Source organism: Ictidomys tridecemlineatus, chromosome 5, assembly GCF_052094955.1.
Source record: "Ictidomys tridecemlineatus isolate mIctTri1 chromosome 5, mIctTri1.hap1, whole genome shotgun sequence".
NCBI classification, from domain to species: domain Eukaryota; kingdom Metazoa; phylum Chordata; class Mammalia; order Rodentia; family Sciuridae; genus Ictidomys; species Ictidomys tridecemlineatus.
In genome coordinates, this window is record NC_135481.1 from 100,393,351 (window position 1) to 100,407,572 (window position 14,222).

Consider the following 14,222-nt stretch of genomic DNA (forward strand, 5'->3'; position numbering starts at 1 on the left):
TAGGCTGTTGGTCTGGGATGCTGACCATTGCTCAGGGACAGAGGATGGGAGTGCTCAGATCCTCCAGGGTGGAGGACTGCTAGTTAGCGCTACCAGTGGACCCAAGGGTTGAGGGAACAATGGAGTCCTGTCTAGTGAGATGTGGAGAATGGGGGAGGGAAGCGGTGAGACACTGTGGGATGAGGAGATTGGGGTGCAATCTAGAGAGGAGGGTTAGGTAGAGATGGGAAGTAGAAAAAGATTTCTGAGGCAGGTATTTAGTGAAGTTCTGAGTGAGGTCAAAGGCTAGATGGGTATGAAGGGAGTGCAGAGGGAGGTGCAGGTTACCAGAGTGGAGGGGCAAGGGCCCACAGAGCTAGGCAGGAGCCCATGGGCGTTGTACCCAATGGTAGGAGTCTGGCTAACAGAAGGGAACTGTTAGCCAGGTAACTATCTCAGTGAATGTGGAAGAATAATCTTGGGGGGATGTGTTGATAAGTTACAATCACAAACGTCTTGGCACGCTGCAGCCTTGGTTAGCTTCCATATGCAGAGGGGGAGGGTCAGTCTAGACAGGACTCCTCTAGGTAATTCTGAGCTTGCATCTGCAAGTTGAATGGGGGTTTGGTGGATTTAGCTTGGTCATGGTTGGGGTGGCCTGTGGGTCACTCACTGCAGGGACTGATGGGCCAGCCCAGCTGTGATTTTCGTATGGAGACAGCAGAGGTGGGACAGAGCAAGCACTTCTCAAACCTTTCTTCCTGTTGCCTGTTAACATTTCTTTGGTCCATGCAAATTATATGGCTAAGCCCAAAGCCTAGGTGTGAGGAAGGATGCTCTCCCCGGGCAGATGGCTGGGGATGGTGAAAATACTTTGGAATAATATTGCCCACAAAGGGTGGGTGAGGGCTAGAGGATGGAGACAGGGGGGCTTGCAGATGGCACTGAACCCTTGAATGAGGACAGAGGAACAAAGTGGGGCAGGAAGGATGCGGTCTACTCTGCTCCCATCCTGAGACACAATGGCCCCAGCTGAGCATGTTCGTTAAAAAAATGGTTTCATTAGAGAAGATGCAGGTTTTGGTATTGAGGAGACAAATACGAACAGCAGGAATTCAGGGGGGAACAGAGGGAAGAGTGCAGAAGAGGTTTGGAAGGCAGTTGGTTACTGAGGGTCAGGGAATGGCCAACCAAGGAGGAGGTTCTAGCTTTAGGAATAAAACTGACAGAACACACAAACAACGCTGCTAGAAAATCTCGTGCTGACCCAAGAGACACTCTCTGGAAGTCTCCCTGTTTGGGGAAAGTGTAAAGACCAGCCCCCATGTTGCCTTGAATGGAACTCTGGGTGCCGAGTTCTTCCTGACTAACCGAGGAGGGCAGATGGATGGAGGAGATGTTTCCAGGGGGAGGAGGTGGTCACAGCTCTACACTATACTTGGGATTTCACAATTGCTTTTACTCTGACAGGGTGCTGGGACTTTTTTTTTTTTTTTTTTTTTTGGCACTACAAATAAGGAAGTGAGAGGGTGGGTGTGGGAAGGAAACTATTTAAATGGAGATACTGTAATAGAAATAACATCCATCCTTGGAAAGAGACTCTAGAAGAAAGACGGATGGGGGTGGGACACTTCAAACCTTTCTTTCATCTCTTGGCAGAGCCTCTGACTACCTTTGCGTGTGCTTGACCAACCCTGTCCTCTAGGCTCTGAGCTCGTTGAGGTAAATCCTGGCTTGCCTTAACCGTGGCTCGATCCTCAGTGGTAGCATCTCTCTTAGATCATATAATAGGTGTTCAGTGAATATGTTTGGGAAGATTAATGAATGCATAAATGACAGAAAATTCAATAGCTGATGTACCCGTCTCTACCTAAAGCTCCAAGATTTCTTTTGGTAATGTCACTCAACAAATATTTAGGGACCTCTTGAATTTTAAGCAGAATGACTAGGCATTCAGAGAGAATGAGACATAGTCCTTGCCAGATGGTTGCTTATCTTCACTTGCAGCTTTGGGAACAGTAACTCTCCATAGAGAGCCACATTGGAATGTTTCAAGCCTCAGTTTATCCACCTGCAAAAGGGGGCGGCTCAAACAGATTCATTCAGGTTCTGTTCCTACAAGGCTTCTTGGTGCATTCAAAGTTCTATTGTTCACTGTGAGCTCTAAAGGAGGGAAGGCAGATGTTTCTGAAACCTATTTGACTGTATTTCTCTCTCTCTCTCTCTCTCTCTCTCTCTCTCTCTCTCTTTCAAGAGTATCTTGTGGGACTGGTTTCTACAGGAAAATGTGGGTTTAGACTAACTTTGGTGGACCAATCCTTATAGAAATTCGACGGAAGGTCATCTCTATTCCACCTTCCCAGATGAACTTGTATCAACTGTAACTGTGTTTTAGAAAATCTTCTCTGCTTGGGACAGGATGGCTGCTTTTTGGAGCACTCAATGGGGTCTGACAGCTGGCTATCCTTGGCCCTTGTGATGTTGGAAATGGGTCCAACATCCACATCCCAAGACTGGGTTATACCTGCTAGGCTTTCCCTGTGTTCCACTGTCCCTAGAGCACTCTGCATTCCAGGGAGAATGAATGAGGCATCTGGGATAACTGTCTGCCTGGAGACTGGGGGACAAGAAGACTAAGTTTTATAGGAATGTTGTCATGTTGACATAGGACAGGATCAGGATGTCTAAGAATCATACAGGTCCCAGGAAAAGCCTTCAGTCTAGAAAAGGGGGCAATTAGCTGCTTTCTCCCCTTCTTTTGGATTATCTACCTGGATAAAATGTGGCCTCAGGTATTAGGTCAACCTGGCTATTGAGGTCCATGGTGAGTGACCACGGGCAGTTAAGAACTGGGAGTAGGGATTCAGTATAGGCCTCTCTTGCATCTCCCCTGGATAAGAGTCATGGGCTCCTCATCGGTCTCTCTGTGTCCTGATGCATTCCTTTCAAAACCAGGTCCCACACCATCTGAAACACAGATTTTGTCCCATTGCTCCCTCTGCTTAATATCTCTGAATGTCTCTTCAAGTTGTCCTTGGCCCCAGGACTTCTGGAACCCTGCCCCCACCATGACTTTCAACTTGACCCTTTCCCCAGTCTTCCCTCCCACCTGCCTTACAATGCAGCCAGAGAGAAGTTCTGGAGGCTTCCTGAGCACCTGCCTGTTTTTATTCTTGACTTTGGCTCTGTTAGCAAGGCTCCCCTATGGCCCAGTCTAGAAAAGCTGTTTATTCTTTAAGTGCCCATTGAGCCCCATTCTGCTTGTTGCTCACATGTCCGTTTTCCTTATTTATGAGGCTCTGACTGGGACCTTGGGGACTTTGGGATCTTATGGGGAGTCTGGTGAATAGCAGGTAGTTACTGGAGGTTTGCTGAATAAATGAATATGTCTGAGTTGTTTTGAATGAAATGGAGATGATGACCTCTTAGCTTCCTCTTCTCATTTCTCTTAGGCACTCACCTTTCTATGTACATAAAAGACATATCTGATCTGGAATAACAGACACCCCGCCTGGTTTAGTAGGGACATGGAGTTATTGGGTATTTTAAAAAATAAATGTAGTGTTGTTACCTTTCAAGCTTAGCACATTTTTAAAGCTAAGGTATAAATAGGTACTAATAAGTAAAGTGGGGGAAATTAATACAAAATTACAGGTTGTATTAGTCCTGATTGTATAATAATGTGTCATAAACAAAGGACCATAAACATTCCAGAATCATCCTGGGAGGACCAAAATTGAAGCCATGCTAATAGAACCATTTACTTTTTGAGACTGGATTTAAAAAGATACTGATTTTTTTAATCTAAAAAAAATTAAAAAAATATTTTTAATGTTAAGTAAAACCTAAAACTTTGTAGAGAAAGATGTAATTGGAATTTTCTATCTTTTGAGGATAATGAAAATTGCCTTTGAATTATTGCAATTCTGGATTAGGAGCCCAGATGAGGAGATGCTGAGACTTGATGTTGTGTATTTCATCACTGCGGGAAGAGTCCCTAGATTTAGTTTCATATGCCCTCTGCAATTCATAGCGTGTCTGTGGAACTGCCTAAACTGTTAGGTTGGGAAGGATTCTGAGTCTCCATTAGGGCTCGTGTTAAGGTGCCATGATGGATGAGTGAAGGGAGCTGTGGCCATAGGGAGGGAAGATCTATGTACTTACCTGCCTTTTCTAATACATCCCCCGGACTGATATGCTAATGAGCGTGATACAAAAGTAGAAACATGGGACTTCTTGTTCAAACGCTCTACTTTAAGATTCAATGACATCACTTACTGGTCGTGTGACCCTGAACAAACCATGCTCTAACTCAGCTTCAGCTTCTTGGTAGGTAAAGGAAGTAAAAAAAACATTAACACCTTACTTGCTATGAGGTTAGATGAGAGAGTGTTGGGTGAACGCTAAAGAACTCCACACCCGTCCTGCCCACTGTTTTTCTCTGCTGTGTTCTTAGTACCTATTTGCCCCCCACGTATTTCTTTTGAAGGTTTCTTCATGCCGTGTGTTTTCCACAGCAGGCGGTTGGCTTGGTGACTCAGCATGCCACCTAGCCCAGGGCTCTCGCGGGCCCCTGCTGCTTTGGTTCCCTGTGGTGATGTCCTTCAGAAGAGGCGGTCACGCTGGAGCAGATGAGGTGGAACCACGTCACGGGGTTCACAGCTTGGATGTGCCACCTTCCTGATTCACTCTGTTAAGTGCTCCTAATCAATCTGGAGCTCAGGACTTGCATTTCTTTCCTTAGCTGCCCCAAGATTGGAGTTCTTAGAACATCATTGACTTATGTTTTGGCCAAGATGAGCAGAACCACTCAGTTTTTTTCTGTGTCTTGTCCTCTAGGAAGCCAGCTTGGGCACGATAGTGTGGCAAGGGATCATTGGTGAGCCAGCAGAACCCACGAATGTGCTTTAAGTGTCTGTTGTCACTGATATAAATTCAGCCAAAGCAAGTCACAGGAGCTTGGGGTCAGCGGCTGGGCGTGGTAATGGTAAATAGCAAAGAGGATGGAGATGAGGACAGGTGAAGAATGTGGATCCAGATTCCATTAAACTGCTCCACATTATGGGAGAAGTCTCTAAAATCATGGTGTGAATGAGGTGAACAGGTTAGTAGTAGTGATGATAGTCATGGCTAATATTTATTGAACACTTATTAGAGGCCTGGGCCTGGCTCTATGCTGAAAGCCTCATTTGCATTTTTTTTTGATACTGACTCTTCATATTCCCCTCTGACCTCTCCCATTTTACAGATGAGAACACTGAGGTCCAGGGAGGTTAAGTACAGCCATGTGGCACTTGATGATGGGGATACGCTATGAGACACATGTGAGGCTAGTTTATTATTTTGGGAACATCATAGGGTACTCACACAGACTCCGACAGCTGTGATGTCACTAAACAACATGATCTTATGAGACCAGTGTCATGTATGGGGTCTGTGGTTGACCAAAAGGTCATTATGGGGTGCATTATTTCTGTTGTCAGCATTTACACAGGTAAGCAGTGGAGTTCTGGGATAAGAATCCAGTTTTGTAGGACTCTAGAGTCTAGCTCTTAACTGAATCCCAGATACTAGAACCATGGGAGGATGCAGGGGCCCTTGAATGTACTGGAAAGAAGTGTTGGATACAGAATGGGCAGCCCCATTCTTGGATAGGGTAGTAAATGCATGGAGTGGGCCCCTCAAACAGACTGTGAAGGATATAGACCTTGTAAGACTTCATGCCAAGCTAGTATGAGTGAAAAGACAAGTCTGTCAAGAAAGTTTTGTGTAAATGACAGTTCCTTTTAGGAGATTTAAGGGATAGTCTCTAAGTCTTGAGGTTGGTATAATGGAGTGGTTTTGAAACTATGTTCTTCTCTTGTGCATGGTTGGTGGGACTGCAGACCAGTGCAACCACTCTGGAAAGCAGTATGGAGATTCCTCCAAAAACTAGGAATGGAACCACCCTATGACCTAGCTATAACACTCCTGGATATTGTTACAAAAGATCTAAAATTGGCATACTACAGCAACATAGCCACATCAATGTTTATAGCAGCACAGTTCACAATAACTAAATTATGGAATCAATCCAGATGCCTGTCAGTAAATAAATAGATTAAGAGATTGGGACACACACACACACACACACACACACACACACACACACCCCACTGGAGTTCTACTCAGCCATTAAAAAGAATGAAATTATGGCATTTGCCTTTAAATGGATGGAAATGTATAACATAAAAATGGATGGAAATGAATAACTTGAAGTGAGCCACACTCAGAAACTCAAAGGTTGAATGTTTTTTTTTTCTCCTATGTGGAAGCTAGAGTAAAATAAAGGAAAATAAAAGTAAATAATCAGTCACATACAAAATAACAGGTGAGTAAAAGGAAGTCTAGTAGAGTAGATGGAAGGAGACGGGGGAAGGGTGGATAAGAGGGAAAAGGAGGATCATGAACTGAAATCGAAGTCCGTGCATGGGTGAATTTGTTGGGATCAACCCAACTATTATGTGTAAAGCTCTAATAAAAACAATGTTCCTGGGGCACTAGAAGTTTGTACTATAAAGTCTCATTGTGGTAGTTAGGGTGGAGGTTAAGAGGCAAGATTCAATCTTCCACTTCTCCAGACCTGCTCTGCTTTTAACGATCTTATGGCGGGGAGGTAGGGGGTCAGAGTTTGAAAACTAAAGGTCTCAGTGGCTTAAGGAAGAACCCTGTTCTAAGAGGTTATGGGGTCTCCATACCTGGGTTCTATCTAGTGCTACTTCCTTCACTGTCCACTTGTGTGTTCTTGGACACTTACTGTCCCTGAGCCTTCTTCTTCATCTCTAGAGGGACAGCATGGGTCAGGTGATTGTCACTGTCCTCCCCAGGTTTTGTACTTATCTTTCGGAAGGAGCAGCTGTGCCCACTTACACAGTTGGGGATGGAGTTCTAGAACTGTCTGTGGTGTGAGCCAGAATTCTCTGGAGTCGTTGGGACTTACACTACTTCCCCCCTAGTCCAGTGTTCATCTCTGACTGACTCAGTGCCCGAGAGCACCCTCCCCATCTTCTGCAAGTAACTCACATGTGCCCTGGTCTGGGAGCTTCTCAGCAGTGCCCCCTGGTTGTGTCTTTTCCTTGCCACCATCTTCTTTTCTTTATGTCTCACATGCTTTTATTTTCACACAGACAAAGCATAAGAGTTGGTACCAACGTATGCCAGGGGTGATGGCAGTCGGGGAAGGTCAGTGGAGCTGGGGGTGTTGGCAGTAGGCGAGGTATTTGTGCATGGCTGGCCTTCCCTTGCTGCTAACAGGGGTGTGGGGTTCATCTGACCAATTCACTCTTCCAATGTAGATCCCTTTCTTCTGATCCCCTCTCTCAGGTCTTGACTTCCAGGGCAAAGGGCAGAGCTGTGACCTGGCTATTTGGTGGAAGTCCCTGCATCTCCTCTTCTCAGTTCCTAGGCAGTGGAGAGGATGGGGAGGGAAGTGGGGAGGGGCATGGCTTCCCCCTGCCAAGTTATGGAAGGAGAGGAGGCTGGAGACTGCTAACTGGTGCCCCAAGCTACTTTCCATGGAGGAGACACTGGGTGGGGACCTGGCAGAGAGGGAGTGGGCAGTGAGAAGGTTTGGGGAAGGGCATCGCAGGCTGTGGGAATAGCCCATGTGAAGGCTCTGAGGTTGGACTGCACTTGGTGAGTCCTCTGGAAGCACCAGGGAGGTGGCATGTCTGGGGCATCACGATAAGGGGAAGAGAGGTAGGAGATGAGACTGGAGAGGTGGCTAGGTGTCATCAAGAGTGCATGGAGGACTTTGGGTTTCATTCTGAGCCTGTTGAATATCACTGGTGATTTTTTTGAATAAGGGATCGGTGGCTTCCATTTTAAAAGGTCATTCTGACTGATGGAGAAAATATTCTCTAAGGGGCAAAGGAAGATGCGAGGAGGCGGATAATAGTCCAGGAGGAAAAACCAAACACAAAAACACGGGGGTAATGAATTAATCAGAGTGTAGCTGAAGCCTTCCCTGTGAGTTCTTGCGTTGTATGGTGTCAAACCTGGAATGTCCTGTCCAAGTGTCAGGAAACCCTGGGGAGTCTGAAGGTAGAGCAGGAGAGATGGCAGATGGACCAGGAGGCCTGGCATGGACTCTGAGACAGACTTAGTTCTGCCTTCCATCCGTCCGTCCAAAGTATAATTTCCAGTTTATTAAATTTTTTCTTCAGGCCTGAAGGACTCAGCTCTCCTGGACATTGTCAGAGGTCTTGGGACAGCCTCTTGGCTCTAAATTTGGGGGAGATTGTTTGGTCCTCTCAGGCCTAAGGAGGACAGTTCCTGGGACCTTGCTGTGGAGGGCACCCCTCTGGTAGTAGCTTCATATACACCTTGGGAAGCACATAGATGTTGAAGATCCTCACTTCAGCAATGAGGTAGCATTTATGGGCATGCTCCTGCCCTGCTTCCTGCTTTGGGTGCACCCCACCTTAGCCCTTGCACTGCCCAGCAGGTAGCAGGGTCTGCACCTCACACCTCCAAGGCACGCCTTGCAGGGCAGGGCCAGGAGTGCCTTGGAGTGAAGCTGGGGGCTCTAAGGTTTGGGGCCACAGCTCAGCTCCAGTGTGTCCAGAGCCTCTGCCAGTCCGCTCTGCTCTCCCCGTGCCAGCTCTGGCTCTTCTTGCTTTGTTAATGGAGAATTTGTCAAGTAATGGGAATAATTAGCACAGTGGGAGCTTTACTGTGTCCTGGAAAGAGAACGCGGAGAGCCCTCGCAGCAGCCCCAGACGTAATTGCCAGGCGGCTTATTTTCCCTTGTCTGCATCTCTTTCCCCTCTTGCACGTGTTTGATTTTTTCCCCCCTTCTCTTTGTGTAGGGAGAGTTGGCTAGGAGAAAAGACCCATAAATTGCCCTCTTGCTGGGCTGGTGCCGTGCAAGCTGGGTAAGATTGTCTCCTAGGGCTAAATAATTTTGCTCTCCCCCCACCCTCTATGAGGGGAAGACCGGCTAACCACTTACCTGATCTGCCCCCCCCTTTTTCCTCCCCATTTTTTCTCTCTCCTCCAGCCCCCACTCCCCATCCCTGCCCAGTTCCCTCATGTAAAGAACTCACTGACTCTCAATTGAATCTTTTTTAATGGTCCCAGGAGGCGAGGATCTTGAAGGGTGATTATCTTCATTATAAATTATTAACTCTCCCAGCAGCCAGATGGCTTCCCAACCCGTGGCTGGGAACTCCGGGCTGGGGAGGCCCGCTGGCAGGCAGACGAGGGGACGGAGAGGGGAGGAGGATGGATGTTGAGTGACCATAGCTTCTGGGGTTCCTGGCTGCACCAGCGATTCTGGGGAGCCTGTTGGCACCTCGTGAGGTACCCCTTCTGTGGGTGGCAGGGGGAGAGTCTGTTGCTGTTGGGTTTTGCCCATTAGATACCCTGGGGATGGAGTAGAGGTGGTAGGTGGAGATGAAGGTCACAGGCTGCTTGTGGCATGAACCCGGGAAGGTTGCATAAAGCATGGTCAGAACATGTGATCATTCGATGACTTTGTGTAGTCTTTGATGTTCACAACAGACTGGAAGGATTTTCTATTTCTCCACAATTTATAGGAGAAGAATTCTTAGATCACAGAGCTTTCCACACAATGGTTATTTACTTGGCCCCTAGTGGAAGCCTGGCTCTCACTCCCAGGACAGTGCCTCTGCCCTACACCAGACTTCTCAGCTGTCTTTGTCTTGCTGTCTTGCAGGTTTTTGTGCAAGCTTCTATTCCCTGGGAAGTTCTGGCTGGCCACACCAGCCCGGGTCATCTCTTGTTCCTCTCGGGTCTACTATGCCCATGCATGGGCCCATTTAGTACTGAACACAGGACCCCAAGGTATCTTGCCTCTTCTGGGCCTGGGAGACTCAGTTCATCTAGAGGCTGTCTCCCTGTAAGATCAGGACCTAGCTGATCCTTCTAGGGAGTACTTCTACTAGATAGCCTGAGGACAGTAGAGAACCCCTGGTGTCTATCTCCAAACTTCAGAAGATAACTGCTCAGATGACTGCTATGATTTGCCTTTGCAAGCCCCAAACTTTGCTATCTTCAAAGTTTTCTCATACAAAGAGACTCAGGCACGACTTGTAACATTGCCTGTGACATTGGGGTAAAGGAAGCCCATCTCTCTAGATTTCCGTCCCTGAGCAGGCCAGGTGAGATGGCGACCTTTGCCATGCTGAAACAGCAGCTTTAAGGACAAGAGTTAACTGCACAAGTGGCTATGGCTGTGCTGAGCACTGTGGACTTCAGCTTATATTAACTGCTTCATTATTATCACTCACTGTTATCCTCTCATGTTATGGGTAAAACAAGGGAGGCACAGAGAGGGTAAGTGACTTGCTCAAAGTCACACAGGTAGCAATAGGTCTGGGCTTTGAATCCAGGACATCCAGTTCCAGACCTCTCAGAAGGCAGGCTCCCCCTATGCCAGTGTTCTACTTTGGACCCTAGAGATAGCCCATTGCCACAGCCAGCCCACACTCGACAGAGTATGCCTCTCACCTTTGGCCCATCTCTTTTCATTATTTAGACCCATGTCTTTCTTCTTGATTAGCATGTAAGTGCCTTGCAGGATTTGAGCTATTTTTTATTTATCTTTATATCTAGGACACAAGTGTTCCATGGTTAAAAAAAGATAATGAAGGAACTTCTTTTCCATTCACTGCCCGCTGGCTTATCTACACCTCTCTTAGTGATGCTTAGAATAAAAATCGAGTGACAGGCACATCAGATCCACATAGACGATCATCTCCTTTGTCCCTAAGTTACATTTCAGTTAATGAAGTCTAAGGTTTCATTTGATTACCTGACAGCCATACGACACACACACACACAAATTGTGTGTGTGTGTGTGTGTGTGTGTGTGTGTGTGTGTGTGTGAGAGAGAGAGAGAGAGAGAGAGAGAGAGAGAGAGAGAGAGAGAGAGAGAGACATCTATTTAACTTCTCATTCTATTTACTACACACTCACAAATTGTACCTTCCGTCCTTTGGGGGAGGTTACATTGGAGGATTGAGGTGCTTAACTTTCCATTTATCTTTATCACCTTGTGTCTTTTAGACACAGACTATGGTTGAAGTCTACCATGATCTTCAGGAGCCCCTGTGCCCTGGCCCAGACTCTCACCAGCTCTCAGCTCATCCACTGAGACCCGTGGTTCTCCCTGTCTTTATCCAAGCTCTTGATGAAAGTGAGGCCCAGGACAGGACGGGACCTCCTGTCAGTGCCTCTGTGGGTCCAGTTCCTTTGATTACCATTCCTTCGCCGGTAATGAGTCTTTTTGGTGCTTTCTACCTCATATTCCTCATATCATGAAAAACTTTTCCAAAATATTGGCTAAAGTCCACATATAAGTCCTGTTTCCTTTGCCGTAATAGATTAGTATTCTATTTGACAGAAAAGGAGTGTGAGTGAGTCGGACATGGCCGCATCTTAGTTCTTATGGGGAAATTACTTTTTATCCAAAGTGTGTTCAAGTTCAAGGCTAGATAAAAATGTCTCTTCCTTTCTCTCCCCATCTCTGTCTCCACCTATTTATATAGCAGTATACATAGGTGCCCTTCTCTACATGCCCATTTGACAGAGTGACTTAAGCACCGTTCCCCTCTCCTTCCTGAAGGGAGGAGGAAGGTGCTCCTGGGATGGGGTTAACTTGATGGCTGATTCTAGGAGCAGCTCAGCAGAATACAGGGGGAAGGAGCAGAGCTGGAAAGAGGGGTGTTTCATCCATGAGCCGATTGTGAAAGAGAGCTGGTGTATGGAGTAGACTAGGAAGAGAGCAGGGTGTGCCTCATGTTGCAAAATCTGGTGCACGTCTGCTCATGCACCAGCTAGGGTCCTCCATGGGTCTCGGGGGCAAACCACCTGCGCCCATGGCTTCTTGTGTTCTTCTGTGGCTCAAGGGAAGGTGGCAGTTAGACCGTGGAGTTAACCCATTGTCCCAGCCATCCTACACCCAGAAGAATGTGCCTCTCTCCTTTGGTCCATCTCCTTACAGTGATTTTGATGTGGGGACCTACAGTAGGGAGTTCCAGTTTCCAAACAGAAACCAGCCACAAGTATCTTTAGAACTCTTCTTCAGGTGACATAATAAAAACAACAGATTGACATGTCCTGTGAGGAAGTATGTGAGATGTGCTTTATAGAAATATACAGATACAGAAGTACATATGTCACATGTGTGCAGCTCAGCGAGTGGGTCTGTGCACTGTCACCTGGATCACGTGACAGAATTCTTTTACCTCCTTTGCCCTCTTCCTGTCAGTAACCTTGTTCTGACGTTTAACAGCATAGAATAAATAATTTTGTCTCTTTTATGCTTTGTAAGTGGAACACATACAGTATGTGCTCTTCTGTGTCTTTTGCTCCACATTATGCTTGTGAGCTTCATGCACGCTCTGTCTGCAGATGAAGACCAGTCCTTCTTAGACTTGTGCAAAAGTTTGCATGAATATACTACAATTTATGGATCCATTTTACTGCAGGTGACAGTGTAGGTGTTGGCTATTATGGACAGTGTAGCTGTGAATACTCTCACCATGTCTCTGGTTGGAGGTATCTCTGTTGGCATGTACCTTGGAGGGCAGTTATGAAGTCAGGGGACAAAAATGTCCATATTTAATGGATCCTGCCAATGCAACATTCCCAAAGAGGTTGTACCTCTATACCTCCTTACATTTAATAAAGTTCAAAATTCCCCTAAAAGATAGATATGATCATTCCCTCTCTCTTTTTGGAGGAACAATTAAAAACTCAATAGCCCAGAGTTAAATACTTACAGTAATGGGAGACTGTCCAAAGCCCACAGAATTCCTCACATCCCTGCACTCCTTTCAATCTTGGGAGAGCTCATGCCTTGACTTCTCTTACTGCCTCCGGTTGCACCTTGACAGATGTACTAAGGTGGAAAGAGTTGAGTGTGGTGTGGCGTCAGGAGGGGTATAGTTTGGGAGAATGAGCAAATTTCTGAGGCTGTTATGTAAGAGCAAGCCTCCATTTACTTCGAAGACAGACAGAGAGAGAGAAAGAGAGAGAGAGAGAGATGCTCATATCCTATGTCTTTGCCCAAGTATGGGGACAAGTGGGTACATCATGCTTTGGTAATTGGGTGGGCAGGACATGAATCTCAGGTTTCAGAGAGTTCTTCCAGATACGGATGGGGCCCTAGGTGATGAAAGCTTTTATTGACTTCTCAGTGACAAAACTTTTGATGGTCCAAAATTAGGAGTACATCAGTCAGGATTCTTGGTCAAAACCCAACTCAAATTTGCTTAAAAAATCAAGAGTTTTGGTCATGTTTGACTAATTAGAACAAATTTTTAAAAAATGAAGTTTGGCACATGTAAAGAAAGTCTTAGAATTCACTGGGCTTCTGTCGTGGCTGGATCTGTGTTAGGGCCACATCTCTAGGAATCTCTCTCTAGCCATCTCTCGGCTCTTATTTCTTCTTTGTTGTCTTCATTCCTAGACTAGATCTTCTCCTCTAGTAGCTGTTGTGCTTGTCATCAAGTCCGGACCTTCCTCTCATAATATGATGACATGATGAAAAGAAAGAAGGCCCTTCTCCCAATAAATCCAGGAAAAGTCCCAATTTGATTCAGTTTGGGTCAAGTCTCATCTATCCCCAGACAAATCACTGTGACCAGGAGAGTGGAGTGTTCTCATTGGCTAAATTGGGCCATGTCACCTGTGATTGGGATGACCTCACCTGAGTGACACAGACTGAGGTTATCATTTACCTGCCAAGTGGGATGAAGGGTGGCCAAACCAATAGGGTCATGAGAGGGCTTTTTCAGTCCTGCTGAGGAGCAGAAGAGGGAAGCCGACAAGAAGATTCTAGAGGGAGAACTGGCAAGCCCAGGCCTTCCCAGCCATTCCTGGCTCTAGATACAGCCCTGACTCGAGATCTTGAGTCTATGTGAAGCTCAGCTAAAACTCCATGGCAGTTCGAAAAGGGAGAAAAGAAACTGGAAGGAGGGGCTGGGGAGGGCAAATGGCAGCCAGATCTTCTGAGCCATCCTGGTGGCAAATGGCCCACATGTCAGAGTTGTGTGAGGCGCCCCCCCTGCCTCCTGAGCAGCCGGATTGTGAGACATTTGCAAAGATGTTCACCCCATATAAAGAGTGTGCTGATCCATAATTATGTAAATTAGTTGGCAATTAGATAATGTCACTCACTTTCCCTCTCTTGCTCGATTCCCACACAACAGATAAGTGTTTTGAGTTTCTGCACC

The 14,222-nt window shown here is 46.5% G+C and overlaps 1 protein-coding gene across 37 annotated transcripts in view; it reads left to right on the plus strand.

Annotated features, from left to right (window-relative positions):
• The window catches only part of Nrxn3 (neurexin 3), a 1,549,271-nt gene that overhangs the window by 48,374 nt on the left and 1,486,675 nt on the right, over positions 1-14,222 (plus strand). The window lies entirely within an intron of this gene.